The sequence below is a fragment of the Rhineura floridana genome, chromosome 18 (genome assembly GCF_030035675.1).
Source record: "Rhineura floridana isolate rRhiFlo1 chromosome 18, rRhiFlo1.hap2, whole genome shotgun sequence".
Lineage (NCBI taxonomy): Eukaryota > Metazoa > Chordata > Lepidosauria > Squamata > Rhineuridae > Rhineura > Rhineura floridana.
The window spans coordinates 23,819,174-23,834,737 of record NC_084497.1 but is presented as its reverse complement, the minus strand read 5'-3'; the positions used below and the strand labels follow the sequence as shown (position 1 = coordinate 23,834,737).

The 15,564-nt window shown below is 45.4% G+C and overlaps 1 protein-coding gene across 2 annotated transcripts in view; it reads right to left on the bottom strand.

Moving 5' to 3' along the window:
- SCNN1D (sodium channel epithelial 1 subunit delta) overlaps positions 1 to 15,564 on the bottom strand; it is a 75,834-nt gene that overhangs the window by 52,026 nt on the left and 8,244 nt on the right. The window lies entirely within an intron of this gene.

Sequence of the window (15,564 nt, the reverse complement as noted above, 5' to 3'; positions counted from 1 at the left end):
GTGTGAACAGGATGCTGGACTAGACGGGCCTCTGGCCTGATCTAGCAGGGCTCTTGTCATGTTCTGCCTCCACTGTTGGAGCCAATATGCCTCTCAATGTCAGTTCCTGGGAATCGCAGGTCAGGACAGCACTGCTGCACTCGCGTCATAAAACATAAAGAGAGCCCTGCAACATCAGGCCAGTGGCCCATCTAGTTGAGCCTCCTGTTCTCCCAGTGGCCAACCAGATGCCTGTTATGGGAAGCCCACAAGCAGGACCTGAGTACCAGAGTAACTGGTGTCCAGAGGCATACTGCTTCCAACAGCAGAGGCAGAAGACAGCCCTCGCGACTAGTAGTAGCCATTGTTAGCCTCATCCTCCATTAACCTTTCTGATCCTCATTTTAGAGCCATCTGGTCCGGCCTCCTGTTCTCCCAGTGGCCAACCAGATGCCCCAGTAGGAAGCCCCAAAGCAGGACCTGGGTGCAAGAGCACTCTCCCCATGCGTAAGTCCCAGCAACTGGCATTCAGAGGCATCCTGCAGAGGATTACTGCTTCCAGCAGTGGAGGGAAAACATAGTCCTCATGGCTGGTAGCCCCGATAGTCTTATCCTTTATGAATTTGTCCAGTCTTTTTAAAAAGTCATTCAAGTTGGTGGCCAACGCTGCCGGTTGCGGGAGCAAACTCCATAGGTGTTTCTATGTGCTGTCTTGTATCTGTACTGAATCTTCCAGTGTTCAGTTTCATTGGATGTCCACGAGTTCTAGTGTTATGAGAGAGGAAGGAAAACTTTTCTCTGTCCATTTTCTCCATGCCATGCATAATTTTATGTACCTCTAATATGTCACCTCTTACTCTCTCCTTTTAGCTAAACCAAGGAGCCCCAAATGTTGCAACCTTTCCTCATGGAGGAGTTGCTTCATCCTCCAGATCATTTTGGTCGCCCTTTTCTGAACCTTTCCCAACTCTACAATATCCTTTTTGAGGTGAGATGACCAGAACTGTACACATGGCGGTTTTATTTCTTTCCTAATGATTCCTTGATTCACTAGAAAAGACAATCATGCTGGGGAAAACAGTAGAAAAAGAGGAAGGCCAAACAAGAGATGGATTGAGTCCATAAAGGAAGCCACAGACCGGAACTTACAAGATCTGAACAGGGCAGTTCAGGGCAGATGCTATTGGAGGTCACTGATTCATAGGGTCACCATAAGTCATAATTGACTTGAAGGCACATAACAACAAGAATAAATTAAACCAGAGCCATCACTAGAAGCTAAAATGATGAAACTGAGGTTATCATACTTTGGACACATGAGAAGACATGATTCATTAGAAAAGACGATAACGCTGGGAAAAACAGAAGGGAGTAGAAAAAGAGGAAGGCCAAACAAGAGATGGATTGATTCCATAAAGGAAGCCACAGACCTGAACTTACAAGATCTGAACAGGGTGGTTCATGACAGATGCTCTTGGAGGTCGCCGATCCATAGGGTCGCCATAAGTCATAATCGACTTGAACAACAACAGATTCCTAGTATGGCGTTTGTTTTTTTCACAGCTGCCGCAGACTGGGTTAACGACTTCATAGAGCGATCCACTACAACCCCAAGACCTCATTCCTAGTCAGTCACCGCCAGTTCAGACCCCCATGCGCATACATGTGCTATTAAGGTTTTGTGCCCTGACGTGCATCAATCTACACTTGTTTACATTGAATTGCATTTGTCATTGTACTGCCCGTTCACTCAGTTTGGAGAGATCCTTTTGGAGCTCTTCACAATCTTGTTTTGTTTTAACCGTTCTGAACAATTTGGTACCATCAGCAAACGTGGTTCCCTCGGTGCTCACCGCTAACTCTAAAGAAAGTCTAAGTCCACAATGTCAACTGGATCGCCTCTATCTATATCCTTGTTGATGCTCTCAAAGAATTCAAATAGGTTAGTGAGGCAGGACTTATCCTTGCAGAAGCTATGCTGGTTCCACTTCATCTTTGGGGAAGATGCCAAGTCAGGCCATTGCTCCATCTAGCTCAGGACTGTCTATACTGACTGGCAACAGTTTTCCAGGGCCTCTCATTAAGGTCTTCCCTATCCATTCGGTGCTTAGAAAGTTCATTTTAAGAAGGCATTAGTTCCAGCTCACCATGTGGTCCTCAGCATTTTTTCCAGCCTTCAGAATTTCACCCTTTGTAACTAGAGATGCCATTGGGGATTGAAACTTTGCGTGCAAAGCAAGTGCTCTACTACTAAGCTACAGGTACGAGGGTCGTGCCCCATTTGAGGAGCTCTTGCCTCAGGATGGCCCGGCAAATGGCTACGCTCTTAACTCTGTGAGATGAGGAAAAGGACGATTTATTCTGCCAGGCTTTTTAAAGCACTTGCCGTGGTTTTTATTTCACTTTCAAGGGTCCTCTCTGTTGTTTTACTCTTTGTTGTTTTGTCTTGGCGTTCTTGCTTCAAAGTGAGGGCTTGGTGCTTCAAAGCAGCCAAGAGATTCCAAAATGAATAATTTCCTTTTGCACTTTTGCACACTGCCCTGAAAATTAATGCTAAAGTGATGTTTTAAACAAAGCCAGCTAGGCATCAACCAAGCAATGTATTGGTTAGATTTTTAAAATACATTTCTACCCTGCCTTTCCATAAACAATGTCCAGGGAAGGCAATGCAATCCTATACATAAGAACATCAGAAGAGCCTTGCTGGATCAGGCCAGTGGCCCTTCTAGTCCAGCGTCCTGTTCACACAGTGGCCAACTGGATGCCCCAATGGGAAGCCCACAAGCAGGACCTGAGTGCAAGAGCACTCTTTCCTCCTGTGGTATCCTGCAACTGGCATGCTGCCTCTGATAGTGGAGGCAGGACTCATTCATTCATTGGCGATCACTCATGGCTGAGTAAGATTGTCTTTCAAGATAAGGTCTTTAACAGTGGGTCCGTAAGTGACTCTGGAGGCCAATTCTGGATCCACGCAGCCTCCCATAGTCAGGACATAGGTTTCCAGATGGAAGCTGGCCGCGATGAGGATTTGTTTGACGTGCCTTCCGCTTGGCTCATTTGTCCCTTTCGCTTTGTACTCGTGCTTCTTCAAAGTCCATAGCACCTTTGATAATGGCTGACCTCCAATTGGGACACTCATGGGCCAAGGCTTCCCAGTTCTCGATGCTCATGTTACATTTTTTAACATTCACTTTAAGAACATCTTTAAACCTCTTTTGCTGTCCGTTTTCCATCCTTAAGTTGGGAGTAAAGTCGCTGCTTTGGAAGACGGTGATCAGGCATTTGGACAACGTGGAGGTAGAACGTAGCCGTCATGGCTGGTAGCCATTAATAGCCTTCTCCTCCATGAATTTGTCTCGTCCTCATTTAAAGCCATCCAAGTTGGTGGCCATCACTGCTTCTTATGGGAGCCCAAAGCAGGCAATCTACTACTGAGCTATATCCCCCCTCTAAGGCACTAGAAGCTGCCTTATCCCGAGTCAGACCATTGGCCCATCGAGTTCAGTACTGCCTACACTGGCTGGCAGTGGTTCTCCAGGGGTTCAGAGAGGAGACATTTCCGGCCATACCTGGAGATGTCAGGGATTGAACCGGGGACCTTCTGCAGGCTAATCAGGTGCTCTACTAGAGAGCCACGGCCTTTCCTCTGCTCTGCCCTCCCAGGAGCTTTTAAATTCTTGTATATCTTTAATTCCCACACCAGACAATTGTGTCCTGACAAAACAGTTTGGAAGGTGTGTGTGTGTGGGAAATACTTGTTTGCAGAGCGCTTCCATTTGTGCCCTGACTCATCTGGCAATGATGACTTGTTCTCAAGGGGCAATTTGCCAGCATTAAAGCATAATCATCACTGCCCCCCCCGCTCTTGATAGGACATGCCGGTTTGGTAGAACAACGCTTTATTAATGTTTGCAATGATGCTTCTGAAAAATCACCGGCGTGGATGTCATCAACGGCCTGTTGATCAAGAAAGGAAAGCACGTGGTGGCAGTTGCGATAGAAAAGTAGATTAGCAGAGAGAGTAACATGCAGAGGTCATTGGGCCATCTGTTTATAGGCCTATCTCCCAGCCATCTTCCAGCGGTAGCCACTTTCTTTTTTCCAATAAGGGATTCTGATGCAATCCCTTATGGCCTGCGGTGGTTCCATCAAAGCGGGCGTTTGCAACAGCAGACGCTGGAAAAAAACCGACAGACCTTTTGGATGCATTTATTTATTGCAGTTATTTATATCCTGCCATTTGGAATACAATCCATTTAAGCCCCCTATTGTTACTTGGTAGCAGTGTCCTTCAGTGCCCCACACGGTGCAGGCAGGATGCCTCTGAAGGCCAGTTCTTGGGGATCACAAGTGGGGAGAGGGCAGTTGTCTTCAGGGCCTGCCTGTGGGCTTCCCATAGGCATCTGTTTGGCCACTGTGATAACAGGATGTTGGACTAGATAGGACATTGGGCTGATCTAGCAGGGCACGTCTTATTTTCTTTTTATATAACGTCTGGTTTGGGGCAGGTGGGTGTGGTCTGGGGGAAGCGCCCTCATGAGCCAAAGCAGGACCCTGCAGGCTGAAGTTTCCCCATGCCTGTTATAAATCACAAGACAACCAAACCAGTTTCCAATAGGTATGGGCACATCTGTCACTTTTGGTTTCTTTCCCTTTCTCATATCGGTTGTCTACATTTCCACCTTACTCTTTTTTTTTTAAAAGGCATCCTGAAAATTCACCAGCATTTCAGCACCGATTTATCCTAATCTGCACATTTATGTAGTGCCAGATTACTGATCTGAGATCTGGACAGCCTCAAATCTGAGATTCTCGATGCCCTTAGAATATATATGATTGGGACTACTACAAAAGGACCATCTTTCTATATCAGCTTTATGTTTACTTTGAGTCCACAGCATTTGATTCAGTTCGCATTTCAAGCCGAACCTATCAAATTCACACTTTCTGAAACTCTATGAGAACTGAAACACAGCCATCCTTCGAAATCCGCACTTATCGGAATTTTGCAATGCAGTTCTCCAGCAAAACAATGCTTACAAAAATGCATAGATGAGGGGAAAGTGTGCATAAAAATGAATATATTGGTAAAAAGAACCAACAAAAATGCATTCTGCTAGGAGAAATTGCTTGCAAATACGTGCACACGAGTCAAAACTGCGTACAAAGATGAGTTTATTATCATACTTTGAACACATAATGAGAAGAGATGATTAACGAGAAAAGACAATAATGCTGGGGAAAACAGAAGGGAGTAGAAAAAGAGGAAGGCCAAACAAGAGGTAGATTGATTCCATAAAGGAAGCTACAGACCTGGACTTATAAGATCCCAACAGGGTGGTTTATAACAAATACTATTGGAGGGCGCTGATTCATAGGGTCGTCATAAGTTGTAATTGACTTGAAGCCACATAACACACACAGAGGAAATGCACACTAAAATGCTGAAGACTTTTTATGAGGATTTTTTTTTAACCAACAAATGCAAATTGTTGCAGAAATGTGGAGAAGTACATTGAAGAATGGAAAAACGGGAAAAGGAGAGAAGCTAAATGGACAAATCCTTCCACGTCAACCGCACAGTAACCTTACGGATGTGATTGGTCAGCTCACCCTCATCTCTACAGACACGCCAAGTCACTGTGCAAGGTGCTTCGCCTAGGGCAAGCGGGTGAGTTTTCTGCCCTGAGGAGCTTGCAATCTTAATTTCAACACGGGAGGAGCAACAGAAGGAGGGAACACTGGAAGCTGCCTTATGCTGAATCAGAGACCATTGGTCTATCTAGCTCAGTATTGTCTACACTGACTGGCAGCGGCTCTCCAAAGTTTCAAACAGGGAATCTCTCCTGGTTCTACCAGGAGATGCCAGGGATTGAACCTGGGACCTTCTGCTTGCAAGGCAGATGTTCTACCACTGAGCTACAGAGGGAAGGAAAAGCGAGCCAGTGGTAAACAGGGAAGCAACATGTAGTTGCTTCAGCCGCAAGTGCTCAGCCTGAGCCACGCAGCAGGGCAGGGGACCCGTTGACTGTGTCACATGATCTTGCGAAACCTTACGGATATGCGTGCGCAAAGGTCGCATCAAGACCAGCAGTGAAATTGAGAAGCTTTCCCGCCCACCTTTGCGGTTCAGTCTTGACTTTCCCAGTGTTAATGAAATTGATGTGGGGCTCCTGCCTCCTCAATGAAAAGGAGTTCCTCTGGATTTGGCAGGGAGATGGGGAAACGTTTGGTGATTTCACAACTGTTCTTTGCACACTATTCTCCCAGTTTAAGCAAGTGTATGCATGTTATAGTATACATAAATAGTCCTTAGGGGTGCTGAAGGTGCACCTCTTCACCTTGGCCTTTGGCACTTGAGATGTGTATATTTAGGACCCACCCAGGATTCAATTCTTTGTGATGTTTGTGATTTTAAGTTGTTTTTCACTATTTTTGTGTTTTAAATTGTTGTACCCTGCCCTGGGACCTCATGGTGAAGGGTGGGTAAATTTATTGTTGTTGTTGTTGTTTAATATTAAATAATTAAATAATATTGAATAAATATTAAAATTATTATTCATTAAATAATAATTTAATTAATAATTTGCAAAAGAATACCAGAGGAATTGAACTAGGTCAAGTATGGAGGACAGGAATTTGATCTTTGCAAATGCCTTGTACAAAATGATCTGGTCTTGCATCTTGTTAAGTTGCTGTGGGACTTCTTGTCACTGCTGTTGCATAAAGTAAATAACAACTGTAAATAATAATAATAATCTAAAATAGTCTAAAATGTATATGGGGTTATATCCAACTACTCAGAGCAGAACCACTGAAATTAATAGGCCTAAGATAGTCATGTCTATTAATTTCAATGGGTCTTCTTCAAGTAGGACTAGCATTAGATACTACTCTAAGTCACTAACTTGTGGATCAACACTTAGCTATCCACCAGATTTCACACTCCTTCGAATGCTGGGATGTAGTTCTCGTTTAAATGCGTCAAAACACACATTTAAATATGCATCCTGAAAGAAAGCACACTTTAAAATATGTATTAAAATGCATTATCTTAAGAGGATTTTTAAAAAAAGAAAATGCATGCTAATGTGGAATATTCTTGCTAGCTTTGCTGCGATTCAGTTTTATAGGCATTTTTATGGTTTTAGAAGTATTTCTTTTACATTTGCATTGTCAGTGCCCTTGAGCGCTCTGCTAGAATGGAAAGGCGGGACGTTAATCTGATAAATGAACAAATAAGTAAATAAATGATAGCTGAAAAGAGCCTGCAGGATTAGAGGCACTCTGCCTCACATTGCAAAATTCCTGGGAACCGTGAATAGTAAAGGGCTATTGTTTTCATGCCCTGCCTGCAGGCTTCCCTTGGAGGCCTCTGGTTGGCCACTTTGAAGACAGGATGGTGGACTAGACAGGCTTGATCCAGCAGGGCCCTTCTTAAGATGAGCTAAAATCGATATGACAAAGAATAAGGGTAGGGAAGAAATTCATTCAGTTCACATTTTAATGCAAATCTATCCAAATTTTGCCCTTCCCAAACCAATACTTGGACTGAAATTTGCTCTGCTTCAAAGTTTGTGACGCAGTTCTCCAACCCAAGAATGCACGTGAAAACTGTATGTCAGTGAAAACTGCATGCAACACTTCGTGAGGTACCAGTGACCAAAAAAAAAAAGAGGACAAAATTGAGTACAAAATTTTTGGGAAACTTAATTGCAGAACGGCACATACTAAGCATAATTGCTTGGAAAAATACATACATTAGAAATGTGTAAAACATATTTTAAGAAGTCACAAGCGGACGGGGAAAGTGGGCGAAACCAACGGGCAAAATGAGAAACCAAGAGAAGCCAGAACGGATCGCTTTGTCCATCCCTCACAAAGCTGTCTTTTTTATATATATATCGTTATCGGCTTTCCTGAGCTTCATGGTGAATGTATATTGCTTGGGCACTGATAGCCTTCTCCTCCATGAATTTGTCTAATCCTTTTTCAAATCCATCCAAATTGGTGGCCATCACTGCCTCTTGTGGGAGGGAGTTCCATAGTTAAGTATATGCTGCGTGAAGAAGTCCTTTCTTTCCTCTGTCCTGAATCTTCCAACAGTCAGCATTCATTTCAAACAGTGGCCCCGAGCTTCAAGGTACACTGACAAAGAGGGAAAGTATGTCGTCCAACCCTAAAGAGGTCGTCTGTGCCTTGCAGCAGTCAACTGTCCTCCAGAGACGGCACAACAACAAAGGCCCAAAGGCTACCGCATCTGTTGCCTCGCACCTTTCAGGCGCCGCATTGCACAACCAGACCTCTAGCCTTTTCCTCGCAGCTGATGGGTGAGTTCACCCAGCAAATGAGAGCCGGTTCCGGCTCTGATGAAGCAGCCATTCTCAAAAAAACACACACAAAAAAAACCACCACACCAGCAACACACAACCAAACGCGGCAGGAGGAACTGTGCAGATGCACGGGACTGGAAGTGACACAAGGCATCTGCATCTGGAGATGCCAGAGAATGCAGGCAGGCAATAGGGAAATGTTTTGTCTTGGTTGCTGACCAGACTGCTCAGATTAGCATCTCAGGCTCTGATAAAAAATACAGGCAGTGGCGGCTGGTGGCCACTGGAACTGGTGGGGTGGGAGGCAGGGAGCCCAAATAATACAGGGAGGCAGAGCCAGTGATTGGTGGAGTCAGAGCCAATGACAGGCAGAGCCAGCTAATTCTCCTTGCTGCATTCTACAGGGGGCAATCCTGAGACAAAGGAGGTGAGAGAGCTTTGCACATACCATGGGCAGTGGAAAAAGACCAATAACTGGGTATTAGAACAAATTAAACCAGAACTGTCACTAGAAGCTAAGATGATGAAACTGATGTTATCATACTTTGGACACATAATGATAAGACCTGATTCACTAGAAAAGACCATAATGCTGGGAAAAACAGAAGGGAGTAGAAAGAGAGGAAGGCCAAACAAGAGATGGATTGATTCCATAAAGAAAGCCACAGACCTGAACTTACAAGATCTGAACAGGGTGGTTTACAACAGATGCTATTGGAGGTCACTGATTCATAGGGTCGCCATAAGTCAAAATCGACTTGAAGGCACGCAACAACAACAAAAGCCAGGCAGGCAGGTGGGGGTTGGCTGAGGGCAGACTGAGGCAGATGGGGCAACACCCCATTTGCCCTAATGGGCCAGTCTCCACTGAATATAGGTAATATAAAAAGTACATGCTAAAAAGAGAGAGAGAGAGAGAGAGAGAGGAGGGGGCACAGGGCTGGTGGTGGAGGAAGGAGTCACGTCCGATTTGTCCATCGGGCGCAAACCCGTGTTCTTATTTACTCTAGCAAAATGACCAGCAACATGGCAGGTGGGTTTTGCATGGAAGGAAGCTAGAAACTGGCCTGTCCACAGAGCTCAATATTTCCCCTTCCTCTCCTCCTGCCTCCAACCCCCCCCATGCATCTTCAAACTCTGTTCCAGAGATTGTTGGGGAACCCAACAGAACAGACTTGAGGGGTTCCCAGGGAGCGGAAATCAAGGGGATGTTCCATTGCACGTGAGCGTAACTCTGCTTCCAGTGTTGAATATAACCCCAATGAACATAACAGAAATGAATAAACTAAAAGGGGACCTTCCGTAAAATGCTGCGGTCAATCCAATGTTCAGGATGAACAAATTCAGGTTAACAACCCTCAGTGGATTAATCTGAAAATCTCTGAATTGCATCTGAAAGCAGTTCCTAGAACGTGAATCTAGCTCCTTTTGTGGTGGAACTTCGAGCGATTTTTAATTCAATTTCATTTTGTCATCCAATAATTTTTATATATAGTATTTTCATCACAATTAACTGTTTGATTGCAACCATTGCACATACTGTTTTCCCCATCTGGAAAGTGATGCTGCTGTTTAACTGTAAAGGTAATAATTTTGGGGGGGAAATCTGTTGGGGTTTTGGGGGTGGGGTTGTCCTCTAAAGTTTTTGTCCCTAAAGATTTTTTTGTTGTACTTCTAGAAGCCACAGTCTTTCCTTGAGCATGTTGACATCCTCTCCTTTCTTGTGAACCCATTTTGCCTACAAATCCTTTGGCACTCACCACCTATCTTCGCTATTGGAGTGATGTGATAATATGTGAATATGATAATAAAATGTACTAAAGATTAGCTATTGAAACAACACATACAGGACAAGTGCCAAATATCATATCCACATTATGTCAATGATTAATGAAGAACAATCCTGGGCCTGTTTATGCAGAAGTAAGTTACACTGTGTTCAGTGGAACTTGATGAAATTGCAGGCTAAGAAAATATTTGAAATAGATACAATTGGACTGGTTGCAACAGACTATTGCAGCTACCTCCTTGCAGCTTAATTCACCAATTTATTTAAATTAAAGATATCCCTCTTTCCAAAACAATGTTCAAAGTGACGTTCATAAAAACAAAAATTACTCAGAGTTGTTCCACTGAAATGAATGATAGCCACGTTTGCTAACTTCATTGGGTCTACTCTGAGTAAGGTGCATTGGATACAACCCATAATCACAATAAAAACACATGTGCAGCATGATCCTATGTGGGGCTACCCTTGGGCTAATCTGGAAGCTCCAGCTGGTGCAAAATGCTGCGGCTAGACTGTTGATGGGAACAGACGATCACCAGCACATAACTCTGGTGCTTAAAAGCTTGTATTGGCTGCCCATATGTTACAGGGCCAAGTTCAACTGTATTAATTTGAATTAATTTAATTGGAGGGAGAAATATCAATAATTTAAGATATGCAGATGATTCCATACTACTAGCAGAAACCAGGAACGATTTGAAACGAATGCTGGTGAAAGTTAAAGAGGAAAGCACAAAAGCAGGACTGCAGCTGAACGTCAAGAAGACTAAAGTAATGACAACAGAAGATTTATGTAACTTTAAAGTTGACAACGAGGACATTGTCGAGGATTATCAATACCTTGGCACAGTCATTAACCAATGGGTGTACTCTAAGTAGGGCAGTTGGAATGCAACCCCTTCCCATAAGACACGTTGATGAGTCTTAAGAGAGAAGCATATGAATCCACCTGTTCTGAAAGCAATAGGGAAGTGCCCTCCTCCCCTTTTGTACCCCCACCCTCACCCCCACGCACCCTGACGTCGCTTGCACATGATCGATGAATGGATGAGGTTGAGATTTGACACTCAGCCCTTGGCCAACGAAGAAAGAATATTTCAGATATGTAAGGCAGGAGGGGAAGGACATCAAACCAAATCATGTTTGATCAATAAAATCTTGTGGATCAGTGCGGAACGTGAAAGAGATTTGATTTGGTTTGTTTTAGTTGCTGTTTGGCTCCATAATACTCCCTTCACACCCTGCTTGTTGGCTTCCCAGAGGCATCTAGTCTACCAGAGTGGGAAAGAAGAGGTTAGATTTGGACTAGACAGGTCTTTGGTATGATCCCGCAGGGCTATTTCTATGTTCTTATGAAAATGAGAGTCCAACAACATTTGGTAGCCCAACCTAGAGAGTCCCAACCCTGTCTTATGGAGGGAATATGGATTCAAACATATTATAGGTAGAATCTGTGGCCCTTCAGATGTTGCTAGACTACAGCTCCCATCATCCCTACCATTGGCCATGCTGGCTGCGGAGTTTAACACCAACCAGCTGTACCTCAGTGGCAGAACATCTGCCTTGCTGCAGAAGGTCCCAGGTTCAATCCCCGGCATCTCTAGGTAGGGCTGGGACAGATTCCCTTCCTGAAACCCTGGAGAGCTGCTGCCAGTCAGTGTAGACAACACTGAGCTAGGTGGACCAACAGTCTGATTCAGCATAAGCAGCTTCTTATGTCTGACGGGAAGGGCTGTAGCTCAGTGGAACAGGATCTGCTTTGCATGCAGGAGGTCCCAGGTTCACAAGAAGAACACAGGAAGCTGCCTTGTACCGAGTCAGATCATTGGTCCATGGAACTCAGTATTGCCTACACGGACTGGCAGAGGCTTTCCAGGGCTTTGGGCAGCCCTACCTGGATATGCTGGGGATTGAACTTGGGACCTTCTGCGTGCAAAGCAGATAGCTCCACCTTGGAGATACTGGTGGCTCCAAGCAGGGCTGTGAAAAGCTCCTGCCTGGCATCTTGCTGCCAGCCAGAGTAGACAATACTGAGCTCGATGGACCAAGGGTCTGGCTCAGTATAAGGCACACTCCTATGTTCCAATGGCCACACAGTCCCCACTCATGCTGTAGAACAGGGGCAGCCAACATGGGGTGCCTTCAAGATGTGGCTGGGACGCCAGCATGGCCGATGGTCAGGGATTCTGGGAACTGGTGTCCAGCAACAGCTGGAGGGCACCATGTTGGCCACCCCTCTGTATCAGAGGACACTTCTTAGCAAGCTAAATGCTTACACGGCTCTGAAGACTCTGGACTCCTACTGGGAGGAAAGGTGGGATATTATTATTATGATCACCAATGATGATGATGATGATAAGAAGAAGAAGAAGAAGAAGAAGAAGAAGACTCACAGGTGATAAAAGGGGCAGAGGCGTGTACAAGCGTGACTCAGCAAAGCTAACTCAGCAAAGCTGGAAAGTTCATTTATCACAAGATCAAAGCTTTGAGATTATGGAACTGTTTATTGAGGTGATACACTTCCAAGGGCTCCCCCCCCCTTCTCCCTTTCATCCTGGTCAATTGTTTTATATTTTCTGCCTTGCCCTATTTTAAAGGCTTGGACTACAGGTCTCACACTAGCTGGGGCTGATGGCAGTTGTAGCCCTAAAGGGCACCAGGCTGGCAAGGTCTACACTAAACCATGGTTTAGCATTATGTCCAGCCACAGTCAAACCAGGGATGGAGAACCTGTACACCCCCGGATGTTGCTGGACTACAACTCCCATCAGCCCAGCAGGGCCGGATTAAGCTGAGGAGGGCCCCAAGGCTGATTCTGAGCTGCCCGCCGTCCCGTCCCGTCCCATCCCATCCAATCCCATCCCCCCCGCTTCACCTACCTTTCCGCTTTTTTTGCGGCTGCGCGCACTGCGCACGCAGGTTTGCCATCAATCAAGATGGTGGCCGATGTTTCCCTAAGGGGCTGAAGCCTCTGCCGCCATCTTGGTTGATGGCAGCAATGAGCGCGTGTAGCACACATGTATGCCATCAACCAAGATGGCGGCAGAGGCGTCAGCCCCTCAGGGAAACCTCGGCCGCCATCTTGATTGATGGCAAACCGCAAAAAACAGCGGAGAAAAAGGTAAGTGAAGCGGGGCGGCGGGTGGTGGTTCAGATCTTGTCCCACGATCCGCGGCTCCTGTCCTGCTTCCGCGGACTGCAGGCCCCCAAGAGCTCCAGGCCCCTAGGCTTCAGCCTACTAAGCCTAATGGATAATCCGGCCCTGCAGCCCAGGCCAGCCTGGCCAACAGCCAGGGATGGTGGGAGATGTAGTCCAGCCACATCTGGAGGGCCATGGGTGCCTTATCCCTGAGATGAACTATTCTCAAAATGAACATACACTTGTAGTGCCAGCATGCACAGATTATGAGGAAAAACTATTTGTCAACAGCCCGCTCCTATGTATGTTTACCTGGGGCTGTGTACCCATCATACATTGAAAGCACATGGCTTCCTGCAAAGCTTCCTAGGAACTGTAGTTGATCCTCCCTCCTGAGAGCTACAATCCCCAACACCTTTAGAAAACAACAGTGTTGCTTCGGGGGAAGTCACGCGCTGGAAATGTGCTTTAGATGTATGGTGTGTATGCAGCCTGGATGTAAGCCCGTGTCGTACCCTCCGACTCTTCCCTAGGGATGGGGGAGAAATTTGCTAAAGTAGAACTGGATTCCAACCCAGTTTGTGCGTTTGCTGTCTCTATGGATTTTTCCCAATTGTAGGGTAGAAGGGATAGAAATATTTTAAATAATAATAATATGGATCAGTCTTGCTTGCTACGAACTTCTGCGGCTTTTCCTGATATCAGTTGTTTTTTTAAAGCTGCAGCGAATATAATGACATTGTTATCAATGATATCTTTGATCTAAACAGCTGAAATGCTCATTCCCTTTAAATTTTGTCATTGAGGTGATGATGGTAGCCATTAACATTCATTCTTAACCTGTCTCCCCCTTGTATCTGTTGCTGTATTTTTTTTAAAAACTCCAATCAATGAAACAGCTCACTGATTAGCTTCTCAGTTTTGTTCTGTGGCCTCGAGCAAAACCAGTCAGGTCTGCGGTAGTGCACAGTGCAAAACTGACCCAGGCGAGGTATGGGAGGGCGCACGGAAGTGAAGGGGGGAAATTGTTTGTTTAAAAAAATAATTGCCAGGCTGGCACCAGACTTGAAGGTGGTAGTGATGTGGTGGCACTACCACCGCAGCCAGCTTAAATAAGTGAAGCCGTATCAGTGTGCTGCGCGGGCACGCCAACCATCACCCAAGACCATCACCCAAGATGGCAGTGGGGAGGTGTTGACGTCCCCACTGCCATCTTGGGTGATGGCAAGCATGCATGTGCAGCTCGGTGATGCAAGAAGTGGCACAGCCTGCCCATGGCGTCTGGGAGGGTGGCTCCCACTCCATGACCTGATGCAAATGCAGAACATGGACCAGGAGCTATATCCGCCCAGCCCCAGGGGCCCCTGTCAGCCACAGGAGCCCTCGGCCAGTGCCCAACTGGCCAACCACTCGTTCTGGGCCTGATCATTGCTGTGTTGGTGGTGGATCCAGCATTATCAATGTTTGGTTGGGTAACTTCAAACAGGCTAAATCTAAGGACAAGAACTCAAGCAGCGAGAGTACTGAAGCCTTCAGGTTCAGTTTTCAACTTTCAAAATTACATCAGCTGAAAAATTTAATAAACTCCCTGCCCCAGTATTTATGTTACTTAAAATGTGGATTATTGTTTTTTCTTATTGTTAGCAACTGTATTGAATGTAAAACTTATATTGATTTTTGTTGAAATGTAAACCACTTTGAGATTTTGTGAAATATAAAGTGGTATACAAGTTAAATAAATAAATCCTTTGTTCCATACAAGTGAACAGAGCAAAAGGAATCAGTTCGAAAGGGAATGTAGAGGAAAGGTGCTGCAATAGGGGGCTTGTGTCCAAGCATACACACTTTTTAAACAAACAAACAAACAAACCTGGAGCCCCTGGGCCTCAGCCACCTATTTACATGTATGGAATAAGCAAAAGGGATCATTCACTTGAATGAAATGAGGAGGAAAGGGCCTGCATTGGGGCAGCTGGGGGACTGAGTCCAAGCACACACACGTCTTTAAAAAACCAAATCAAACCAAACCCTGGAGCTCCTAGACCACAGCTACCCATTCAGTTGTATGGAATGAGCAAAAGGGGTCCATTCGTTTGGATGGAATGTAGAGGAAAGGGTCTGCATTGAGGCAGCTGGGGGATTGTGTCCAAGCATACACACTTAAAAACAACAACAACAACAAACCAAACCCTGGAACCTCTAGACCGCAGCCACCCATTCAGTTGTATGGAATGAGCAAAAGGGATCCATTCACTTGGATGGAATTCGGAGGAAAGGGCCTGGATTTGGGCAGTTGGGGGACTGTGTCCAAGCATACACACTTA